Source organism: Oreochromis aureus, linkage group 3, assembly GCF_013358895.1.
Source record: "Oreochromis aureus strain Israel breed Guangdong linkage group 3, ZZ_aureus, whole genome shotgun sequence".
NCBI lineage: Eukaryota > Metazoa > Chordata > Actinopteri > Cichliformes > Cichlidae > Oreochromis > Oreochromis aureus.
The window spans coordinates 132,972,782-132,996,818 of NC_052944.1; the positions used below are offsets into that span (position 1 = coordinate 132,972,782).

Sequence of the window (24,037 nt, forward strand, 5' to 3'; positions counted from 1 at the left end):
TTAAATGTCTTGTTATTTTTCAGGTTCTTGGTGACTTTCTGGATGATTCCTGGACTGTTCTCTGTCTGACCCAGCAGACCTCCTAAGAGTCTCTGGTTGGACTCCAGACAGAGGCCATGAAGGAAGCGAACAAACAGGTCCAGGTGGCCATTTTTACTCTGGAGGGATTTCTCCATGGCTCGTTTAAGGAAATCATCCAGAGATGACCCACTGTACTTTTGTCCCAGGAAGTTCTTCAGCACCTCTGTCTTCCTGTTGGTGTGACAGTGGAACATGTAGACAGCAGCCAGAAACTCCTGAATGCTCAGATGAACAAAGCAGTAGACTGGTTTCTGGAAGATCTCACACTCTCTTTTGAAGATCTCTGTACAAACTCCTGAGTACACCGAGGCCTCTGTCACATCCAGACCACACTGCTCCAGGTCTTCTTGGTAGAACATGATGTTTCCTTTCTCCAGATGTTCAAACGCCAGCCTCCCCAGCTTCAGAAGAACTTCCCTGTCAGCCTCCGTCAGCTCCTGTGGACTCGTCTCATGTCCCTCATGGTACTTGTTCTTCTTCCTCTTTGTCTGAACCAGCAGGAAGTGTGAGTACATGTCAGTCAGGGTCTTGGGCAGCTCTCCTCTCTGCTCTGTAGTCAACATGTGCTCCAGAACTGTAGCAGTGATCCAGCAGAAGACTGGGATACTACACATGATGTGGAGGCTCCTGGATGTCTTCATGTGGGAGATGATTCTGCTGGACAGCTCTTCATCACTGAATCTCCTCCTGAAGTACTCCTCCTTCTGGGCGTCAGTGAAGCCTCGTGCTTCTGTTAGCCTGTCGACACATGTAGGAGGGATCTGATTGGCTGCTGCGGTCGGGAAGTTATCCAGACGAGCCGGGGAAGCAGATTCCCCTGGATGAGGTTTGTCAGCAGCTGGCTGACTGATGACTTCTGTGTGACATCAGACAGCAGCTTCCTGTTGGTGAAATCCAATGAAAGTCTGCTTTCATCCAGGCCGTCAAAGATGAACAAAAGCTGAGAGACAGCCAGCTTCTCTGCTGTGACCTTCTGTAATGTTGGATGGAAAACATGGAGCAGCTCCAGAAGACTGTACTGCTCATCTCTGATCAGGTTCAGCTCCTGAATGAAAGCAGAACCACCACACTGACATGTTGGTTCTCCAAGCCCTCTGCCCAGTCCAGAGTGAACTTCTGCACTGAGAAGGTTTTTCCAACACCAGCCACGCCGTTGGTCAGAACCACTCTAATGGGTCTCTGTTGGTCAGGGAAGGCTTTAAAGATGTCCTGGCACCTGATTGGAGCGTCATGGAGGGCGTCCATCTTGGAAGCTGTCTCCAGCTGCCTCACCTCATGTTGGGTATGAACCTCTTCACTCTGCCCCTCTGTGATGTAGAGCTCAGTGTAGATGGTGTTGAGGAGGGTTCTACTTCCTGTTTCATCACTTCCTTCAGTCACACGTTCACATCTCCTCCTCAGACTGATCTTATGTTCATCTAAAACCTCCTGCAGACCAACATCTGCTGAAAGAAAGAGAAAGAAAACTCTTCAATGTCTGAACAACAACAAGAAGTCCAGTTTTCAGAAACGAGTCCATCAGCAGACAGATGTTCAGTATTACTTTGTACACAGCTGCTCTGACTGGCTGTCTGCAGTCCAGCTCTGGTTCTTTCTCCACACTGGGGACAGGACGAGTCTCCTGATGAAGCAGACTGGTCCCAGTATGAGCAGATGCACTGTCTGCAGAACCAGTGTCCACAGCTGGTAGAGACTGGATCCTTCAGGACGTCCTGACACAAAGCACAGCAGGACAGCTGCTCCTCCTCACAAACACCGCTCCTCTTCCTCTTCCTCCCTCTGTGAACACATTTCATCATCACTAAAACTTTTGGTAAAAACTATTCAATGGTAAAAGATTGTGCAGAAGTTGTGATGGTCACAGAGAACAGTAAGACAGGAGATACTTTTCTGTTTGAAGGCAGCGTTCAGTCTGGAAACAAAGTGATGCTTCACTGATTTCATCAACACTAATCAGCTGCTTTTCCTGTCTGCCTGTCTTATTAAACACTCAGTGATCTGCCTGCAGTTTGCTATGAATATATACTTCCTGAAAAGACTTCACAATAAAAGCCTTCCATCAGAGGGCGCTGCTTACATCCTTCAGGTTTTCCAGTCAGTGTGCAGATTAGCTTGGTTTAGTACATTTTGATTACTTTACAGAAGTAACTGATTAGTTACAGAAACACATCCAATGTGAGCAGGTTCCCCTCCAGCATCAACTCTAAGCAGCTAAAACATGAATGAATGTAAAAAGTGTCTCAGCTGTCAGTCAGACTGTACTCTGTACATTACAGATGTGGTTTCTGACAGCTGCTCCAGCTGCAGGATCAAACACACACAGGTCCAAACATCTTTGCCTTTGCTTATTCTTTATTAATGAACTACACAACATGAGGCCGGCACAGGGAGAGGAGAAGTTATTACAATCAACCCACCGCTGACGCGGTCAGAGTCAGGGGGTCATGCAGTGGGCCAACCCACTCCACCTCAGTCTGAGAGGAACCCACTGAACAGTCTCTGGGTTCTCCTGGAGACGAGCCTTTGTGTCCACACTGGCTCCAGTAGCTACTCTTTATATATTTATTCATTTATATTTTATCCATCTGTAGTTGCAGACTTCCTCTCCCTGCCTATATAAACATGGACCCTCCCCTGATCCCCACCTCTTTAATAACACAAACTAATATATATATAGAGAGAGAGAGTTATATAACTGTGTGTCATGTTTATCTTTATTTATGCAGACCTGCTCTGAGCTGGACCAATATTTTGCAGGCTTTTCCCTCTGAGTTAAACTAATCAGACTTTTCTGTGTGCAGCAGCTGTGAGATGAAGGCTCCAGGACGTCTGCATAGAGACTAAATATTTCACAATATTTCCTAAGTCCAGTCTCAGGAGTGAAGCTTCACCATGATCATTTTCACAGCTCTGGTCTTTGCTGATCAAACTATAACTCTTAAAGGAGATGAAGTTTGATTTAGTTTGGTGCTTCTCCCTTCTTCACTGCCTCACCTTCTCCTCAGACTCAGTCCACATGCAATAACTGAGGAGTCATTGCTCCACTAATGATGGAGACAGGCTGAAGTTCTACCACCACTGTGTTTCACAGATACCAAAACACTTTCTTCTTTAAGACTCAGCTCTTATCATTTGGTAAATGGTGAATAGACTAGTTCTTATATCGTGCTTTGCTACTCAGCACTCAAAGTACTTTGACTTATCTATATGACATTTAGCTAAAGGCAGTGTTTTTGGAGTTCAGCACTTTATGCTTGCAGCACTGCCATGAACAGCACTGTGGTTCAGTGTTGTCCTGATGGAGTAACAGCAGCCAGTATGATCCAGGCTTTAGCTGCTGGGTCTCTGTGTGACCTCTCAGACTGTTTAACAGATCAGACACAAAGAGAATCAGAGCAGCTCTTTAAAGACAAACATGAACCCACTCAGGTCACACTTTCCCCACAGATATGAGCATCACTGTCCTCAAACAGCAAATGACCAAGTCTAACATTTGGATCTTTTCTCTTTCATTGTTTTCTTTTTAATGAATCTTTGTAACAATCTGAGGATGTTTCAGGTCAGATTTATCCAGGAAACACAAACATGTAAAGGAGTCATCACAGCTCTCTGACCTCGTTGGTCCAGGTTCACCACTGAAGGCTGGAGGTGGATCTTTGGACCAGTCACTCCTCACAGACGGACAGCTGGACCCTGCAGACTGTGACCTCTGACCTCTGCAGACACAAACATGATTAAAGCAGCTGTGATCACACAGACTGCAGATAATGCAGCTGTTTCCTGTCAGTAACATCCTCTTAGATTAGAGTTCAGCTTTTTACAGGAAAACTGGACAAAACTGATTTTTGTTACAAATTCATTTTCATTTCCTCTCAGCTCACAAACACAGTCAGAAAATCAACCAGAATCAACACTGATTATAATGTCAGTGCAGAATTATTTCTGTTACTCAGGGAGTTCAGCTCTCTGACCTCGTTGGTCCAGGTTCACCACTGAAGGCTGGAGGTGGATCTTTGGACCAGTCACTCCTCACAGACGGACAGCTGGACCCTGCAGACTGTGACCTCTGACCTCTGCAGACACAAACATGATTGAAGCAGCTGTGATCACACAGACTGCAGATAATGCAGCTGTTTCCTGTCAGTAACATCCTCTTAGATTAGAGTTCAGCTTTTTACAGGAAAACTGGACAAAACTGATTTTTGTAACAAATTCATTTTCATTTCCTCTCAGCTCACAAACACAGTCAGAAAATCAACCAGAATCAACACTGATTATAATGTCAGTGCAGAATTATTTCTGTTACTCATGTCTTAATGTTAGAGTGAACTTTTTCTGGAATTAGAGAATAACTGACATGTTAGTTTTGATAGAAACCATCATGCCAGTTTAACCTGGTAATGGTACAACACTGAAGAATGATGCAGGTGGCTGTGCTGATGCCTGTTCAGAATTTCACCAACATTAAACTGTTTGCTAAATGGTTTTTGTTGTCATTATTATTCTGCACACAAACAATGTGCTGCAGCTTCACACTGTGAGCAGCTCTCTGAGCAGCAGTTAACTGACTGTGGACTATATGGAGGCGGAGCCCAAGGAAGACTGTCCTAATGTCATTTGTTGGTTTGCTGGACAGTTAAGGTGTAACAGAAAGTAAATATCTGCTCAGAATTAACTGTATATCGTGCACGAGCTGACATTTTCCTCACGACACCAGCCATGAGCTCGACCGAGCCTCAGTTTACCTGCAGATATCCTGCTCACCTGTCAGCTGTTTAACACCTGCTGCTGATTCAGGAACACGCCCACCTGGTGTGTTCCTACCTGATGATGTCACAGTCTTTAACTGTGAGTGGACATTAAACACTGGACTTAATTCACTCAGGTTTTGTTGGGTCACGTTTACTTCACTGTTTTATTTACAACTGAGCAAATCGGTTTGGCTGAGGCTAAAGTTACGTTTCATAACTGCAGAGTTTTACAGACGTTTAATGGTTCACTGGCACATGTGTTAGACTGAACTATTCGCTTTTCTTTATCTGGTGTGTTTCGGATTTAACAGTGAATTTTGAGATTAAACTGACTTTTAAAATGTTTTTATACAAAGAGGAAAGAGAAGGCGCATTTCCACCGAGAGGAGCAGAGTTTGCAACAGCGTGTTCATAATGCAGACTGCAACCTGGACAGAAATATTATATCATCTGTTTTTAATAGTTATTCAACTGTATTCTAAGCACCAGCTGTCTGTTAGAATTTTTAGAGTTTACTTCACTAAAAATAAATGAGGTTAACATATAATTTGTGGGATTATTTTGTTATTTTTGTTTCGGTCATGTTATATTTAACTGTCAAAGGTTTGTTACAAACTATGAAACACATGGTGCAGACTTCTGGATGTTAGAAGAAAACTAATACTGCTCATGAATGAGACTAAAGGCAGGAAGGTGTCCTTTAAAACTAAACATGTTAGTAGGTTAACAGCAGCGAGTCTGCAGCTGAGGGAATACAAACTCAAACTGTCGGAACAGGTTCGATCGTGGATTCATTTGGTGATTTATTAAATGTATAACTGTTATTCTAATCTGCTGCTGAGTCTCTGACGCTGATGAAAATGCAGATAACACAGATCATGAACACCTGTTCAACCAATCACTTTCTTTCCACTTTGATCTGCGACAAACTGACGGTTCATCTCTGTTACAGTGTTGCGTTGCTATATTTTTGTGTTCTTTATGCTGTAGATTTCCACGTCTCTGGAATAGTTGGCAGTATTAAGGATGCTTTTCTGTAAAATCATATTGATATGACCCGTGAATTATTCGTAGATGACAGTTAGATAGTCAGCTGTGAAACTCTGGGTTAACTCAGAGAGCTGAAGATATCGTGGACATGCTGACCTCGCTCCGTGGTGCACAGGGCCGTTTACCCCATGATTAAAATATTAGCCGAACATCATGAAGTCTGTATGTGTTTCATACCAGTTTTTCAAACCAGTAAAACCTGAACTGTAATTGTGTCCATCCTGGTCACTCCCAGTAAAAATCTGCAGGTCTTCAGCTCGGCCTTCTTTTTGTCAGTGCCAGCGTCTCCAAACCACAGACCATAGCAGGTCTCACTCTCGCTGTTATTGTTCTGTGGGAAAACACCATTGACACTCGTCTCCACCCGCTCCACCCTGCTGGCATCTCCACCTCTCTTGTGCACTGTCTGTTGCTTTCAATGTGTAACAGTGAAGCTGCAAGGAGCAGAGGTAGTGAAGGTGGATGAGTTTACCTGGGGTCAAACTCTCATTCACACACGTGTGTTCGGTCTTAGTTCTAGTGATGTTCATTTCTCTTATTGCCAGAGCATACCTCCACCTTTGCAGGCTATGCTCCACCTGCTCCCTACTCTCACTACAGACCACAGTGTCGTCTGCAAACATCAGAGTCCACAGTGTTAAACAGTCTGAAGTCCACTGCCCTCTCTCTAAGACAGCTCCATGCTTCAGCAGGTATGTCATCCTTCTTACTCCTCTGGACATCCAATCCACCAGTTTTCCTCCATCTGTCCTTTAAAGTCCTCGTTCCTGCTTCTCAACACACTCTAAAGCGTGGGACAGACCCGCTCGCCTCGCAAGCAATCAGCTGTTATTACCACCGACAAAGCGCAGGCCCCGGTACACAGCTGTAATAATCCCCGCTGACACTGACTTCTTTTACTGAGGTTATATTTATCGGGGTTTTATTTCCTGATGTTCGTGTGTGTCCTACGTGTTTCAGTCGCCAATTCTGAATTATAACTAACATTAAAAACATGTTTAAGGAGGAGAGAGAGCAAATAAATCCGATTAACAGCTGATCTTTGGGTTTTTGTTCAGTAATCAGCTGACCTGCGTATAAAAGCATAAAAGAGAAAACGTTGGTGTTTCCGTCATGTAGTAACTGCTGGCTTTAACTGTACAACGGTTGTTCGACACTATGAAACACATACAGACTTCATGATGTTCGGCTAATATTTTAATCATGGGGTAAACGGCCCTGTGCACCACGGAGCGAGGTCAGCATGTCCACGATATCTTCAGCTCTCTGAGTTAACACAGAGTTTCCCAGCTGACTATCTAACTGTCATCTATGAATATGTCACGGGTCATATCAATATGATTTTACAGAAAATCATCCTTATTACTGCCAACTATTCCAGAGACGTGAAAATCTACAGCATAAAGAACACAAAAATATAGCAACGCAACACTGTAACAGAGACGAACCGTCAGTTTGTCGCAGATCAAAGTGGAATGAAAGTTGTAAATAAAACAGTGAAGTAAACGTGACCCGACAGACAGAACCTGAGTGAATTAAGTCCAGTGTTTAACCACTGAGAGCTAAAACTCAGGTGAGGTTTCAAAGCTGTGTGCGGTGATTGGACATCAGCCGCTGATGAAGCTGGTTGGCCTATAAAGTGCTCTGTAAGGAAACAAGCTCCAGCAGCTCTGTGCTTGGGAAAAATACTATATTTACTTATCTTGTGCAGAAAAATGCGCTGACATTGCGTTATATCGAGCACCGGCTGCCCAGTTAAACTGTGACTATCACCAGGTAACGTGGGCGTGTTTCTTGAATTAGCAGCAGGTGTTAAACAGCTGACAGGTGAGGAGGAGGATGTGCAGGTAAACTGAGGGTCTGTTGAGCTGATCGCTGGTGTCCTGAGAAACATGTCAGCTCGTTCTTTATGTTACAGAAGCACAGAGACACAAGACCAGGTGGAAAGAGACGATCGTTCGGTCAAAATGAGAATCTGCGAATGCAACATGTGGAACACGGAGAGTGGAATATGTAAACAAACCGCCGGTTAACGTAACCCCCTCGGTGCACTCTGCATGCTGACTGTTACTGACAACCTGACCAGACATGTGAAGATTACAGCGCGACATTCGCGGCTAAAACACTGTTAAAAGTGTAGTTGGTGACAGAAAAACGGGGTATTTTAAAACTACACCACCACCATTGCTGCCTGTGATTTGAAATGCATTCTGGGATACCTGGCTGCCCCAGGTCTACACAAGCAATCGATTATCTAGGATCGACCTGTTTTGACTTACTTTGCACGGCAACCAATCAAATGTTAGAGAAGCTGCATGGCAGCATTAACCCCGCCCACTTAGTTTGATGGGTGAGGCTGACAGATAAAATTATTTCAAAGAGAGAGATGAAGGGGACAAAAGTGCCAAAATGAATTAAATAAATAAATCATTAAATAATTAATTAAATGTGTCAATAATTAATTAATTACATGTGTTGTAAATATTTCTGTAATTAATTATTTCTGATTTTAATTAATTATTGACATATTTAATTAATTAATGACACATTTAACTAATTATTTAATGGTGTATTTAATTAATTCATTATGGCAGTCCTGGCGTTCCATACTGACCGGGCTCCCCTTGCAGAAAGTAAAAGACAAAGAGCACTGTGGTCTCGCCTCATACACAAGTGATTGCTCTCTGAGTCAGCGGGGTTTAAGTGTTCGACCCAACAAAAAGAATGCATGTTGTACTTTGCATCACCTCAGTAAGACCATGTGAAAATGAAAACAAATCATTCTATGTTGATTTAAATGTCTTTTGTTCCCCTTTTGTTAAAACATAGAAAAACACACCACACAAAATACTGCAAAAGGAAAATGCCTTACATACATGTAGTGTATAAACACAAAACACACATTTCACTCAAAAATTAAGATGTGCAAATGTAAACAAATCAACTTGTCCGAGATCAACATCTGTTGAAAAACACCAACCCCACAAAACAAGAAAACTACTGCAAACAGCACAAAACAACACACAGTGAGGCCAAATTAATAAGTCTTTTTATCATATATTGATGCTTCTTTCCTGTATGACGAACAAAATAGGAAACAGATGTTTGTCTGTTCTTTTTAACTTATTTCATTCAAAACTAACTGTAAGATGTTTGACTACATTGCTGTTTGTATTACTGCTGAAGTCCTAAATGATCAGCTTTAAAGTGTTTGTGCTAATAACATAATAACATCATGTACAGACAGACAGAGAACAGCACTGAGAGGCTTGAACAGACAGACTCAGGTCAACATATAAGACTTTAAGAATGCACAAGCATCTACCTAAAATCCATTTAATGTATCATCTATGATATTGATTCTAATGTATTTAGTTCATGTCCCTTAAACAGGCAGGCTGAAAGTATGAAATATTCATATACAAAAACACATATTTGTCTACTGTCTCAGTGGCTGATGGTGTCCCACAGGCCTCAGTGTGAGCTTAAAGAACATTTATAATGTTGAATGTAATGTTTAAGTGGTTTAATGTGTCGGTGCTCACGATAAACACATTTTGAATGAAAGCCGGGGAACTTCAATAGAACAAAAAAGCGTCTATTCTTTGTGCCCATATGGATCAGTCATGTTATCATTATTTCCCCCAAAGGTGTTGCCAAAGCCACCAAGTTAATACTTAAAAAGACACAAAAATATAAAATATTCTGTTTACTCGGCGACAACTTCACTTTTAGCTTTTAATCAGAAAGCCTTAAGTTGGCTAGTTATGTATGGGGCTAACGGTTAAGGCTTCACTCGAGGGAAGTAACTCATTACTGCTACTGCTAAGTAATGTTAGCTAAGTTCACAGCTTATTCCATGCTGCTGTACTAGCGCTGCCGTACTGCAGCAGACTCAGTGCATTTCAACCATTTATCCCACGAGTTTGAGAGCTAGCAAAAAAATAATAATTTTAAAAATGAGAATGTGTTACTTACACATACTCAAATTATTTACTAGGTCTTATGTAAACTCCCCCATTGTCAAGAGGTGCAAATATGTTTTGCAGACTTTTCAGGTGGATTTGGTCCTTGTCTTATCAGTGATTTGTATTTGAAAATTTCCAGCAAACACTCATCGGTGTAACTCATCATTTTCTTTCTCTATCTAATAAGAAAACTATTCAATCAGATAGTTATTTGTAGTGAATAAAATACAGTTAAAGTTTCAAGCAGTTTTAAGCACTACATCTGAAATTCAAGCACTTTTACAAGGATTTCAAGCACCCATACAAACCCTGTAAATGACAGCCACTGCTTTGAATGCTTCAGTCAGGCTGATCTCAGTGCTGTGACAACGATGAGACTGATCAGCTGTTTAGATGAGTGAATAAAAGAGATCAGCTTGATTTAATGTTTCCACAGTTGATGCATTAGGATCTATACATCTTGTAACACTGTCAGAAATAATCCAGCTTTATTTCCTGTAGACACGAACGTGACAGACATCATCACATCAGCTCAAACACATGATTGCAATCAGCTTCTAACTCATCTGATTGGTTGCCTGTGGTTGTGTCCAAGCCTGTCACCATTCTCCTCTCACAGCTTCACTGGAAACACTGGATCTTTGTTTCATACTGACTGTGTTTAGTACAATACTGCTGACAGCACCACCCACTCACTCCATCACTCTACTGACCTCAGAGTCTCCAGTCTGTAGTCTGGATTCTGCTGAAGATCAGACAGCTGCTTCACATCTGGATCCTTCAGGTTGTTTCCCCACAGGTTCAGCTCTCTCAGATGGAAGGGGTTGGACTTCAGCGCTGCTGCCAGATAATCACAGCTGAGCTTTGACAAACCACAGCTCCACAATCTGTATAAAGAATGAAAGATGTAAGATTATTAGACAAAGTGCTTGAACTCATTCAGTGTTTCATCATCTGTTCAGAGCTGAAGAAGGTTCAGAATGTAGAAGTTTAGAAAATGGAAACTCCAAACAGCTGAAGCCAACAGGAAGCAGCTTCAAACAGGAAGCTGAGTTTCAGACTATATGTCCTGATGCAGCCAGTTGGATTTTGGAGATTTGAATCTCTGTTCTGTGACTAAGTCCTTGAATCATTTCTTCCAGTTGGTCCAACAAGACAGACTAAGTGTTGGAAACAAGGTGTTTCGCAATGTTATACTGACTATGGGTCTGAGTGGGGCCAGGGTTTCACAATGAGCTCACCCGAAACCCTGTCTGATTGGGACCCACACCCGCTTTCACACCTTGGCTCATGTGATTAGAGGATCATCAGGGGGTCCTTTGTCCCTCCTTGGGGGGATACTCCCACTGGGTTTAAATCTGGGACTCTCGGCCATTTGACCTTAGAACTGAAGAAGCTTCTCGGATGAGAGGTGAAACGTCTTCAAGCAACTTAAAGAAGTCCAGACGCTTTTCTTTGCAAACTCCTTTATCTTGCCAATCTGTTATTTTGTCATTTTGACATAATGTGTCAGTACAATTTATCTAAATTCAGACAAAATTTAAAATACGAGTAGAAAGTGATATTTTTGACTGTAAAACCCACAAGCATGTTTAACGAATCATTTTCATAACTTGAAATGCAAATAGAAATTGGACATTTTTTAAAAATATGAACAAGTTTCGCAAACAACAAAGTTATATGGTGCTATTTACCTAAGAATGCAGCCAAGGCTCAGACGTTATTCATTTAAAACTATTTACAGAACAATCAGGTGTTCTGCATCAAAGAAGAAGGCCCACAAATTATTTATGCAACTCAAAAAATAGTTTGTGTCACTATAAGACAGAGGAGAACAGCACAGGGATAAACCTGCAGGTCTGACAGCAGGTGTGTCACTCAGCGTTTACACTGCAATCTGCCTTTGCTGGTTTTAAGGCAGCAACTAGTAGAACTGACACACAAAACAAAACGACTACACTACACACTAACTACACAAGATAACACACTAACTTGAGACTCCAAACACGTTAAACGTCACACATCTCTCACGTATCAAAACTCTCTGTCTCTCTTTCGCTCACTCGCTCTCTCTCGCCGGTCACTCCTAAAACTTCCGCCTCTTCCCAAACAGTAATACCACATGTTGCCATATCATATTTTTTGATTGGTCGACATGGTACATTTTTCCACCAATAGGGAAGAAGTGTTTTTTCCTTTTCTTTTTTCACTCACAAGCAAAGCGTGTTTGCTAGCGCTCTCCATAAAAAAAAAACGCAGTTTTTACCGTTTCTTCCTGAACTAAACGCCCCTGTTTTATTCAGAAACCCCCCCAAAAACATCGGTTTTACGTGACCTATCAACACAATTTAAAAACTGGTATATAGTTTGAAGTCCGCACGTTAGACCCAAGTTGAAATGGAGACTCTGGGTCGACCCCAGAGGGTTAATCAGAAAGCCTTAAGTTGGCTAGTTATGTATCGGGCTAATGTTTAAAGCTTTCAGTTGAGTAAATTAACTCATATTACTGCTAAGTAATGTTAGCTAAGTTCACAGCATATTCCGTAATAGCGCTGCCACACTGCATCACACTCAGTGCATTTCAATCATTTCTCCAGCGAGTTTGATAGCTAGCAAAATAATAATCATAATTTAAAAAAATAGCATGTGTAACGTACACGTACTGGAAAATTATTTACTAGGACTCACCTATCATGTGACTGGAGAACGCAAACTCCGCCATTGTTGTTTTCCATCAAACACTCATTAAAACAGCAACCTACAGATATGTTAGCGCACTCATCCCCGACTGTCCGAGGGAGGGGCGGGGTCACATATTGAAACAGACGCAAGGCAGCCCAGGCGGGAAATTTTGCTTTTACATTTTGTGACTTATTTTATTTCTCTATCTGATAAGAAAACTATTCAATCAGATAGCTGTTTGTGGTGAATGAAATACAGTTACACTTTCAAGCACTTTTAAGCACCACATCTGAAATTCAAGCACTTTTCAAACCTTGAAAAGACAACATTAAAATTCAAGCATGTTCAAGGATTTCAAGCACCCGTATGAACCCTGCAGAGTATGGGGGTGCCTAGTGGGGTCAGCGGGGGAGCTGGCCCCAGGGAGGGGTCACTTGCCCCTCCCTTCCTTCCCTACCCATCTCCAGCTGCCTCCCTCTTCCCGCTCCACCACAATCACCCACACATGCAGGGCCTTGGGGTAGGGGTGTGTCACCAGGGTGCAGAGGAGACATCCCCCCCCCCCTCTGTCCCCTTCTGGCTGCCTCTGCCTCAATTTTATCCCACAACTTAGACATTCACATTACTCACACTCTCATTACACATAGATATAGGATCTTGGGGGTGGGCACGCCACACAGAATCCAAATTACCATCAGGGTGTACACCTCACCCCTGGCGTCGTTGCCCACCTCTCAATTTTAAATACACGTAGACATTGAGGGCCATCAGGAGGGGCTATGCGCTTACCTGCTGCTCTGGCAGGTAGCTCCATGCCCTCCTGGGTTTTAAATGCACCTTAGAACACACATACATCAACACTACATATGAGCGGGTGGAGGGAGGTTTGGAGTCTTCACACACCCCCGTTCTCTGCGGCCTGCTGGAGCGGGGGGGCTGGGAGGAGGAGTCGGCCGTCCGACTGGGGTCTGGAATGTGGGGCCTCCCTGCTGCTGCAGAGTCGGGGCGGTCTGCTTCTCCCCACCGCAGGGAAAAAGGGTAACACCACCTGGGTCTGGGTGCAGTTGTTATATTCCCATAGATCATCGTGATGTTGTTTATTCTATTGCTCTCGTTTTCTTCTGCTTGTTTTCTTTTTTCTTTCAACAGGTGGTCCAGGTGATTGATATATGTAGTTTTTCTCTGCTTATTTTGTTGGTTTTTGTTTTTTGCCCTTTCTCCCCGTCCCTCTTCTCTGCTGTTTTTAACCCTCTTTCTTTCTCCCCTTTCTTTTCCTCATTCAAGTCTGTCCCGTATCTAGCAAGTGAAAATAAAAAATAAAATAAACAATAAAAGGTGAATCAGATGGACCATTACGGCAAGGCTGGGATGGTCCATTTGGTAAAGTAAATCTGTTGGGCATCTTTCTTCGCCTTTAGACAATAATTCTGATGGCAAAAGAGGGAAAAAAACTGTCAACAACGAAGAGTTATAAGGTGATGAGCTCCCAATATGAGGAGTTCATACAGGGTCCAATCTCCACATGAGAGGCAGTTATGTAGGTGGGGGTCCATTAGAGTTGGAATAAGGACCCAGATGGCATCAGTAGTAGCAGGACTGGTCAGACCGAATGGACCGTGATGAATTGATTTCACCTGCTGTGATGGGAGTAACAGAGTGGAGATGCCATAGCAGATGTTTGAGGAGAGAAATGTTGTGTTGAATTTGGTTGGATGCATGCTGTCAAATCTGAATACTGATTGCGTTCCCAGAACAGATTGAAATTGTCGATGGAGGAGACGTTTTGGGTAGCGCAGGCTGATGAGAGCCAGGTATGTAGTGACAATAACGTGCTGAAATGCCCAACACCACAGCCATTGGTGGGGATGTGACTGGGCACAGAAATGTGATCCACATGACTGTTTAGTGAACAGTTAAGTGTTCAGAGTATCTTTTCAGTAGCTCTGATTGTGACATTTGTGATGTCTGGACACTTAGAGTTTCCGTAGCTTTATGCTCTGTCTCGGACAGTGGCTCCTTGTTTTAACATGTCCAACTATTAAGTCATGAATAATGAAGGTTGCCATTTGACATTTGTGAGGTCTTGTGGACTCTGAGATAAGCTGACCTTGAGGTGGAGTACCGGGGACTCTCACTGGTTGCTGGATGTGGCCCTGTCCCAGGACCTTGGCTGGCTCTATAGGCAGTCAGCTCCGGCACAGGGTTGGCTGTGGGTTGTGGACTGACAGGCGACAGTTTGTATTCAATCCTCCTCAGCACTTTAAACCAGTTAGACAAGACGATGGATCCCAATGGTGGAGTGCAGGAAGATTTTATTCCACATCTCTTCTCCCCTTGGAACAACAATCAAGGATTCGGAAGAAACCGGCGAGGAGCAGGTTCAAACTTTGTGCTTAACTACGAGTATGGGCCAAGGGTCCTTGTGGTGGATGGAGGCAACCATGGCTGGCTCCAGGTTCGAGTTAGCTGTGGGTCCAAGCTATGGAAGTGTGCTGTTGTTGGGATTGCAGGAGGCCTCAGCAGCCAAAGAGTCCAGCAGGACTTCAGTCTCCCGGATTTGGAAATCCAGCTTTCCAGCTCAGCTATTTTCTGGCTGAATTGAAGACATCCAGAGGAGCCAGAAGAAAAGGCACATGGCATCACTGGTGCTAGCTAATGTTGGCAGGACTCTGAGGTGGAATCCAACTGTAGCTATTTACATTGTGGCTAGCAAGGCTCAGAAAGGAATGAAGTCCTGGCAAGCTTGCACATATAAAACACATTGTTTATTTTTAAAATTTATATTGTAATTATTATAACTCCCCCACCCACATCAGCTCCATGTGAACTCTGCCTTACCAGAGATCAGGACTTTAACAGAGAGCTGAACCAGGCTTCCTGTATACGGGTGCTGGGCTCACAGAGTTGGTGAGCAAACACAAGTGGGGAGAAATGAAAGAACTTCAACCAGCTGATTGTCAAAACTTGGAACATGTTTCCCATCACACACTGCAGCGTGTGAGTATTGCTGTAATGACAATGTTTGGCTCTACGTATGAATGTGAGCAGTCTTTCTCACATCTCAAGAACATTAAGACCAACCTATGATCAGGTTTAACGAATTCTCAATGTGCAACACGTACCTGTTCAATGATGATTATATACTTGCATTTCCTCTTCCAACTAGGTGGCGCTCTAACCATTGCTGACAAATGGCATATCAAACTTTTCCGAGCTCGACTCTCATCATGCCTGTGAAGTTTTGAGAGAAACTGGACGTTGTGTTTTTAAGTGACAGCAGTTTACTACTTTTTGGTGAGTGATTGAAACTCCATGTGTCACAATGACCACCCAGTTTCACAAAACATTAAATGCTTCACAATTTAATATCACAAAGGTCTTAAGATTCCATGCACCAGAGATCACGCCAATCTGATGAATCATTAACGAACATTAACGAATCCCTAGGAGGAGTTCGTTAATGTATGAGGCCTGAAAACAGGGAAAAATGAAATTACATGTTCAATTGAAAATGTCTGACTTCCTGTTGGGTTTGGGATATTGCTCCAGAAGACATTTTTGTTCATGTTGAAATCTTACATAAGCCTGCCAGATTTCAGACTCATAGATGAAACATAGGGCAGGGGCTGGTCTTTTGAAATATAGTAGGGGACGCTGTGGAGCCATGTGTAGGGATGGGCACCGGTATCCGGTGCCATTATGGCACTGGTTCTGACATAAACTGTAGTAACCAGCGCGAAAAGCAGCGCACATTTCAGTGCTTTTTTTTTTCTTGAGATGTCATACACTTTGGATTATAGCCAATCATTTTACCTTTGGAAGGATAGTAGGCGGGCCCAGGTACGTACGTTCTTTTAGAGCAGAGCTACAAATTAAAAATGCCCAAGGCGAAGCGGTCAAAAGTCTGGCTGTACCAAAAGATGCAAACTCAGCAGCCTGCAGCAAGTGCTTTAAGGTGATACTGTGCAAAGGAGGTAACACCTCGAATCTGACGAAATACCTGGTGACGCATTGCATTTTTTTTAAAAGCCAAGAAATGCACCGTATTGATAGCTTGCTGCAAGACCGAGCACATCTACTGTGGGTGAGTAGGCTAACCACGTTATTACATTAATGCATGTAAGGTGAACTAGCAAACACCGTCGTAGTTACATGCGGCTGTCTTCTTGTTTGATAGAGTGATACCATATATGCCCTATACCTGCAGAAAAGGCTAACATTGTTATTTATTTTACAAAAAAACAGCTAAACATGAGAGGTTTTTGGACAAAGTTTGTGTTTTCCATTGTTTAAGCACCGGTTCCAACCAAAGGAGGTGTGTTGTATCAACAGAAAAGGCTGACTTGGTTATCATTTTGCAGAAAAAAAGAGACTGCTAAAAATAAAAACGAGAGGTTTTTGGACCAATTTTGTGTTCTCCATTCTTTAAGCACCGGCACTGTTTCAAAAGTACCGGTTTGGCACTGGTATCAGATAAAAACTAAACGATACCCATCCCTAGCCATGTGTCAATATTCCATGAAAATGAGCTACAACAAGAGAGCCTTCCTCACATTGGAGGTGTGTGCCAGATTTCCCACCTAGTTCCCACTAGGTCGTGCTTTGACTAATGGTACCAATGGGTATATCAATCTGTTTAGGGTGCGCCTGTCATCATGTCTGTAAGTTTGGATTTCTTTGAGCAATTTCGTTCTTCATGGCGAGACATCAATGTTCGCCATGATGCTGGGGTCACGCTCTTTTCCGAAAACTCAGTTTTGAATACAATCCAAGACCAACTCGTTAAGGATTTCCTGGACAAATTTGAGGTTGCTTGGGTCATCCTCCTGACAGCCTGAGGTGTTCTTCAGTAAACTGGACTACCTGACAGAAGGACCCGAGGCCCCGCTGCACTTTTTCGGTAAGTTAAACGTGTTTGTAAGCTAATCCGTAACTACCATCCTTAGCTAGGTCTCAGGACCTAGCTAGCTGAGATAAACACTCAGCTGCCAGGGAAACTCATTTTCTAAAGTTTGTTTAGCTAATCCCTGCAGGTGAATAAATTTACCGTGACTAAAGAAATCAAGAGAAAAGCACCGGGCTGCTCAGTCAAGAGCAACAGGCTTCAGCTCCTGTGCACAGCTGATTGTTAAATATGTGCAAACGGCACCATGTTTTCAGTCTGTCACATCTGTAACACCAAATTTTTAAAAAAAAAAGCTGCACTTCAGTAACACCTGATAATTCAGTAACCGTCGATTAAAACAGCAACGCTGACTGTGTGTGTGTGTGTGTGTGTGTGGGCTTGTATGTTTTGTGTTGTACTGCTGTCTTTAAAGAACATCATATTCATCTCAGCACAACTAAATAATGACTTACGACAGGAGCTCTAGTTGGCATCGTGGACTCTCCAGAAAACCACACAGATGCTTCACTCCTGAATCTTTCAGGTCATTAGAGTCCAAGTACAGCCCTCTCAGATGGGAGGGGTTGGACTTCAGTGCTGCTGCCAGATAATCACAGCTGATCTCTGTAAAACCACAGCCCCAAAATCTGTATAAAGAATAAAAGATGTAAGTTTATTAGACAAAGTGCTTGAAATCATTCAGTGTTTCATCATCTGTTCAGAGCTGAAGAAGGTTCAGAATGTAGAAGTTTAGAAAATGGAAACTCCAAACAGCTGAAGCCAACAGGAAGCAGCTTCAAACAGGAAACTGTGCAGAGTTTCAGACTATATGTCCTGATGCAGCCAGTTGGATTTTGGAGATTTGAATCTCTGTTCTGTGACTAAGTCCTTGAATCATTTCTTCCAGTTGGTCCAACAAGACAGACTAAGTGTTGGACATGTGTTGTGGCTCCATTAGGGGAGCTTCTACATGTGATGTGATGGCCCCTCTGGGTCTGTCAGGTCACAGCAAAAAATCCTGGCACAACTTCACCTGCTTCCAAGGTGCATGGAGAAGATGAAAGAAAAGCAGGAACTCCAGCAACACTTGAGGAAAGAAGAACAGCTTTAATAATTGACCAACGCGTTTCGGCTTGCGGCCTTCATCAGGGTCATAGTAAAACATTGTAAAAAAATAGCTTAAATACAAGACAGGAAACAGAAAAAAATTCAAATTAACCAGTCAAAACTTCACGGATAGGTCAGCTGACATATCATAAGTAGGTATTGGTTAATTGGTTAGGTCACGCCCAAGTAGATGTTGGACTAGAACATTAATGATGAGGAGGAGAGGGGGGTGACATAACCTCCATATGTCTGAAAATAATACATGCATGAATAGCATAAGAAGGATACTATAAATATACACACAGGTCAAAAAATAATAATAAAACCAACAAGGGGCAGTCTTTAATGGTAAATTGGAAAACAAGATTACGTCAACACATGGGAACATATTTGTTAAAAAATCCTAATTTATGTCTCTAAAAGTCAGGTCACAGCACTGAAGAGAGCTCAAACTGGGCACACAGTTGTTCCAGTCTGGACCAAAGACTCTATACTGGGACTGAGGGACTGCTTTGACTGCTCCCACTGGGACTTTTTAAAGGCTCATGTTCTCACTTAGAACATTTATTTCTACTGACATTTCTTTCTGGGAAAAATGGGGATTACTTTGCAAACAGGAAGTATTTTCCCCAATAAGCAGCCCTGGATTAGTAAATCACTCCAACATGTTCTCAGGCAGAAGAAGCTGTCTTGTTATGAGGGAGAGAAGAAAAAGATTGAGGCACAGAAACTTGTTCAAAGATTTTCACACATTTTCCAGTCCTCCTTGGAACAACAGGAAGTTCCCAGCATATGGAAAGAAAGGTTAAGTGCAGAGGTGACTAGTAACGAGTTACATTTACTTAAGTTTTTTTTTTTTAAAAAGTACCTTTTTTGCACGATACTTTTTCCTTTTACTTGAGTACATTTATGAAGAAGAAACTGTACTTTTACTCTGCTACATTTGCAAAATTCAACTCGTTACTTTTAAAAAAATAATTAGTTTAACATGCGCCAGTGGGGTTTCCGGTAAATTTTTTACCAATGAGACGTGGCCATGCAGTCACATGACCAGTTTGAAACCGTGGCGGGCAGAGCGGCCCAAGCGTTTCAAAGTAGCAACACACGGAAAGAAGAAATATGATGGCAGAGTCTACGCTAGAGCTGAAGAGGATGGACGGCATTTTCCTCACATACAAAGAATGTTTTGCTTCAAAGCAGCACAAAAGAACAGCTGTGTCTGCAGTGTCGGTGTCTTCAGTCAGAGCCAAAACAAACCAACTTTTCAGCGTGAAAAAACTCAACTCGTGTGACCTGAAGAAACGGTAAATTTAATCTAAATATCTTTTCAGCTGTGGTTAGCTGGATCCAGCTACCTCACTGACCTCCTCAATCTGTACGCTCCTTGTCGTGCATTAAGATCATCAGGTCAGTTACTCCTGGCCCAACCTAAGTTTAGACTGAAGACCAGAGGCGATCGTGCCTTTGCTTCAGCTGCACCAACCTTTGGAACAGCCTCCCTGCTTCTATTCGAGCCTCGGACTCTATCCCATCCTTTAAATCAAGATTGAAAGCATATCTATTTGACTTGGCTTTCCTGACCAGTTAATACCCTTTTAAATCTTTTACATTTCAAATATTTTAAATCCTTTATTAAATTTTATTAAATTTATTATTTTACTATTAATTTTACTGCTGTTTTTGTCTTCTTAGCGGATTTTGTATTTATCTAACTCAGGGGTCGGCAACCCGCGGCTCTTTAGTCCTTATTTTGCGGCTCCGCGTGGTTTGGGAAAATAAATTAGAAGTATTTAGCTGAAGTGCATTTTATTTGTGTTTAGTTCTTTTTTTTAACTCGTAGTTCTAAATTGGAAGATTATTGTGATTCTGAAATATAAAAATAAAATTATATGTTATTATTTTTTTCATCGCTCAAAATAAGCGTCACACTCGTGGAAGCCGGTGTACCCGCCTAAACAATGTGCATTTATCGAGACTTTCAACCCCAGGTAGGCCAATTATGGATCTTCGGATCCACATTATGTTGGCAGCTGTTCTCCACTGTGAACTATGTTAAAGACAAACACCGCTCCTGCCTCACAGATGACAGCTTACAGTCCTGCGTGAAGATGAAAGCCCCGATTTGCAGACGCTGTGCGCAGAGGTTCGGGACCAGAAGTCTCATTGTAAACATACCACGGCAGACCCGACGATGTTTGCATGAACGCGCTTTTCAGCATCTCTTTATTGACCACTTTTCACACACGGTTGCTGTACGCATACAGCCGGCTGTAGCTTTGCAGCTCACAGCCCGACAACACAACAGCAGAGAGAGCACAGACTTTAAGGCGGCGAGGCGTGAGTGCGGGTGCTGCTCAGGTGCGTCCGCCTCCCCTGCAGCGGTACTCCAGACCACGCCCCGCCACACACATTAACAAGGTAAAATACATATTTAGGCAGAATTTTGCAAATATCTATTTTTTTAGCGGCATAGAGCTTTTTTTCCAATTATTTTTTAAAAGGGTGGCGGCTCACAATGGTTTTTGTTTGCTACCTGGATCATTTTAGTTCAGCTGGGCGTCTTTCCTTTTGTTATATTTCTTTAAGAGTTCAAAATGTGTTAATTACATAAATAAAATGTAATTTTCTCTGTAGCACTTCATGGATTTCATAAGCAGCACACCTTAGTTTCTCTGTGGATTCTTTTAAAAAGCAGTGAAAAACCTTTCTGTTCAAACAAACCTTTTGTTGATCTACGCATTTTATATTCTTTACATTATTTACATTTGATCTTTTACATTGTGTATAATGTCTATTGATTGTATTGTTTATTTTAATATTTGTGTACAGCGCTTTGTGACTGCCTGTCTGTGAAAAGCGCTTAATAAATAAACTTTACTTACTTTAGTTGCCCGCACAAAGCACAAAAAAACAATATATACAGTGTTATCTTCATTTTAGATTTCAAAAAGTATTTGGGGCTCCCAGTGTTTTCTTTTGCGTGGAAACCGGGTCCAAGTGGCTCTTTGGGTGTAAAAGGTTGCAGACCCCTGGTCTAACTCTTCTGGTCTGTTAGTGCCTCTATCCTGTCTGTGCTGGTGCCCGATTTGTACCCTGTTATTGACTTATGTTGACTCTCCATATTACTGTGAAGCACTCTGACGTGCCTTCGGGTTTTTAAATGTGCTATATAAATAAAACTCCAAAAGTTGAATCTGTTCATCTGGACGTAGCGTTTTGTGGGAGAAACGTTTCGTCACTCATCCAAGTGACTTCTTCAGTCTCAGCTGACTGCAGGTTTCCCCAAACCTTATAAACAGTACATTTGCATAATGACTGAAACCAGCCCACTGAAGGAACAATGGGCTGTGAGGTCAGTTCCTTAATCATAATTATGCAAATTCTCATGACCATTGATCAACAATCAACCATCCAGCAGCTGTATTCTACCTGTAAGCTGATCCCTGCTGAGCCAAAGCACTTTTTCAGATACAAATTATTAGCTTGCTTTTTATTGTTAGCACAACTAAAATGTGGTGACTGACCCCAGAATTTGAAGTCGACATTTTGGACTCTTCAGAAAATCCCACAGTGGCTTCACTCCTGAATCCTGCAGGTTGTTTCCACTCAGGTGCAGCTGTCTCAGATGGGAGGGGTTGGAGCTCAGTGCTGAGACAAAAGCGCTGATCTCTGACAGACTGCAATTTGCCAGTCTGAAAAAAGAATGAAAGATGTAAGTTTATTAGACAAAGTGTGAGCTTGAAATCATTCAGTGTTTCATAATCTGTTCAGAGCTGAAGAAGGTTCAGAATGTAGACATTCTCATTAATCTGAATTGTAATACGTTAGTGTTTTAGGGCCACTGAACAAAACAAAAAAAAAAAAAAACATCTAGGGGATTGGTCAGAGGTGTAAAATTCTGAGGAAATTTGTAAAGAAACTATCATATCTTAACTCTTGTGATCAAGTGATACAAAATGTTATCTCCAACACCTTTTTCAGATTGTGACGTAAAGGACCCACAGCACAGCTCTGCATGCACTTGAATGTTTATTAAGTGGTTTAAGGGACCCCAGCTAGGCAGCTTTTGATTGTTTTAAAGTCTTTGTGCTGGTTTTCATCTTTGGTAAATGGACTTGTTTTTATATAGTGCTTTTTATACTCCAGCTGAGCACTCAAAGCACATTTATACAACTTGCCTCATTCACTGAGTCATCAAAGCACTTTTTTCTATGTTTTTCCTACATAAGTGCTTTTTATCTAACATTCACACACATTCATACTCCGATGGATGCATCTTGCCCAATATTAGGTATGCAAACTGGAGCAGATGGGGATCGAACCACCACCCCTCTGATTAGTAGCTGCTCTACCTCCTGACACCTGAGCCTACGAGCTTTGCTTTGTGTTGTCAGGTTTGTGTTCACATCTAAATAGTAAGAGAAAGATCGTGTGTGTCCTCATTAGTATAGGATTTATGTTGGTGTGTGGGACTGTAGCCTCAGGCTTATATTGTTAGATGGTAATTATGAGAAAGTGTTGCTCTATACTGACCTCAGTACTTTCAATCTACAGTCTGGACTCTCTAGGAAAAGACTGAGCTGCTTCATATGCAAACCACCCAGGTTGTTTTCACCCAGGTCCAGATGTGTCAGGTGGGAGGGGTTGGTCTTCAGAGCCGCAACCAGATCACCACAGCTGGTTTCTGACAAACTGCATCCACACAATCTGAATAAAGAACAAAACATGAAGATAAATTCCTAATTCATTCACATCTGTACTCATCAGGGAGATTCTCTCAAACAGTATCAGACACACTCATCATTGTGTTGTTGTAAAACAAGGTCAAAGTCAAGATAAACTTTATTATTCCCAGGGGGCAGTTTGCCTTGCAGCCAGCAGCAAGTCACCTCCACACCACACAAACAGCCAAGAACACAGAATCACATACAAGAACTGAAAAAGTTAGTAGCAGTCGGGACGATTGAGAACTTAAATCTATTTGTTCATCATCACATCAGTCTTCTACTGACATCAAGTCAAATCAAAGTTCAGATACAAACAGCAGGCAGCTCAGACACTGAACATACTCCAAACAGCTGAACACTGAATATTAGAGTTATCACAATGTGTTTCTGTCTTCCATTTAAAGAACAAAAAGGTTTGACTCAGTCTGAATAAAGAAAATAGTCTCAATAAAAATCTAATCTAAATGTCTTGATGCATTCTCAATCATCCAGGAAAGTAAATCTCCAAAAGTTGAATCTGTTCATCTGGACGTAGCGTTTTGTGGGAGAAAGCGTTTGATCACTCATCCAAGTGACTTCTTCAGTCTCAGCTGACTGCAGGTTTCCCCAAACCTTATAAACAGTACATTTGCATAATGACTGAAACCAGCCCACTGAGGGAACAATGGGCTGTGAGGTCAGTTCCTTAATCATAATTATGCAAATTCTCATGACCATTGATCAACAATCACTGACCAAAACCCACTGATCAAAGAACACTGATCAAAATTTAAAAAAAAAAATCTA

General features: G+C 42.2%; 1 pseudogene; it reads right to left on the bottom strand.

Moving 5' to 3' along the window:
• The window catches only part of LOC120438465, a 44,643-nt pseudogene that overhangs the window by 262 nt on the left and 20,344 nt on the right, over window positions 1-24,037 (bottom strand).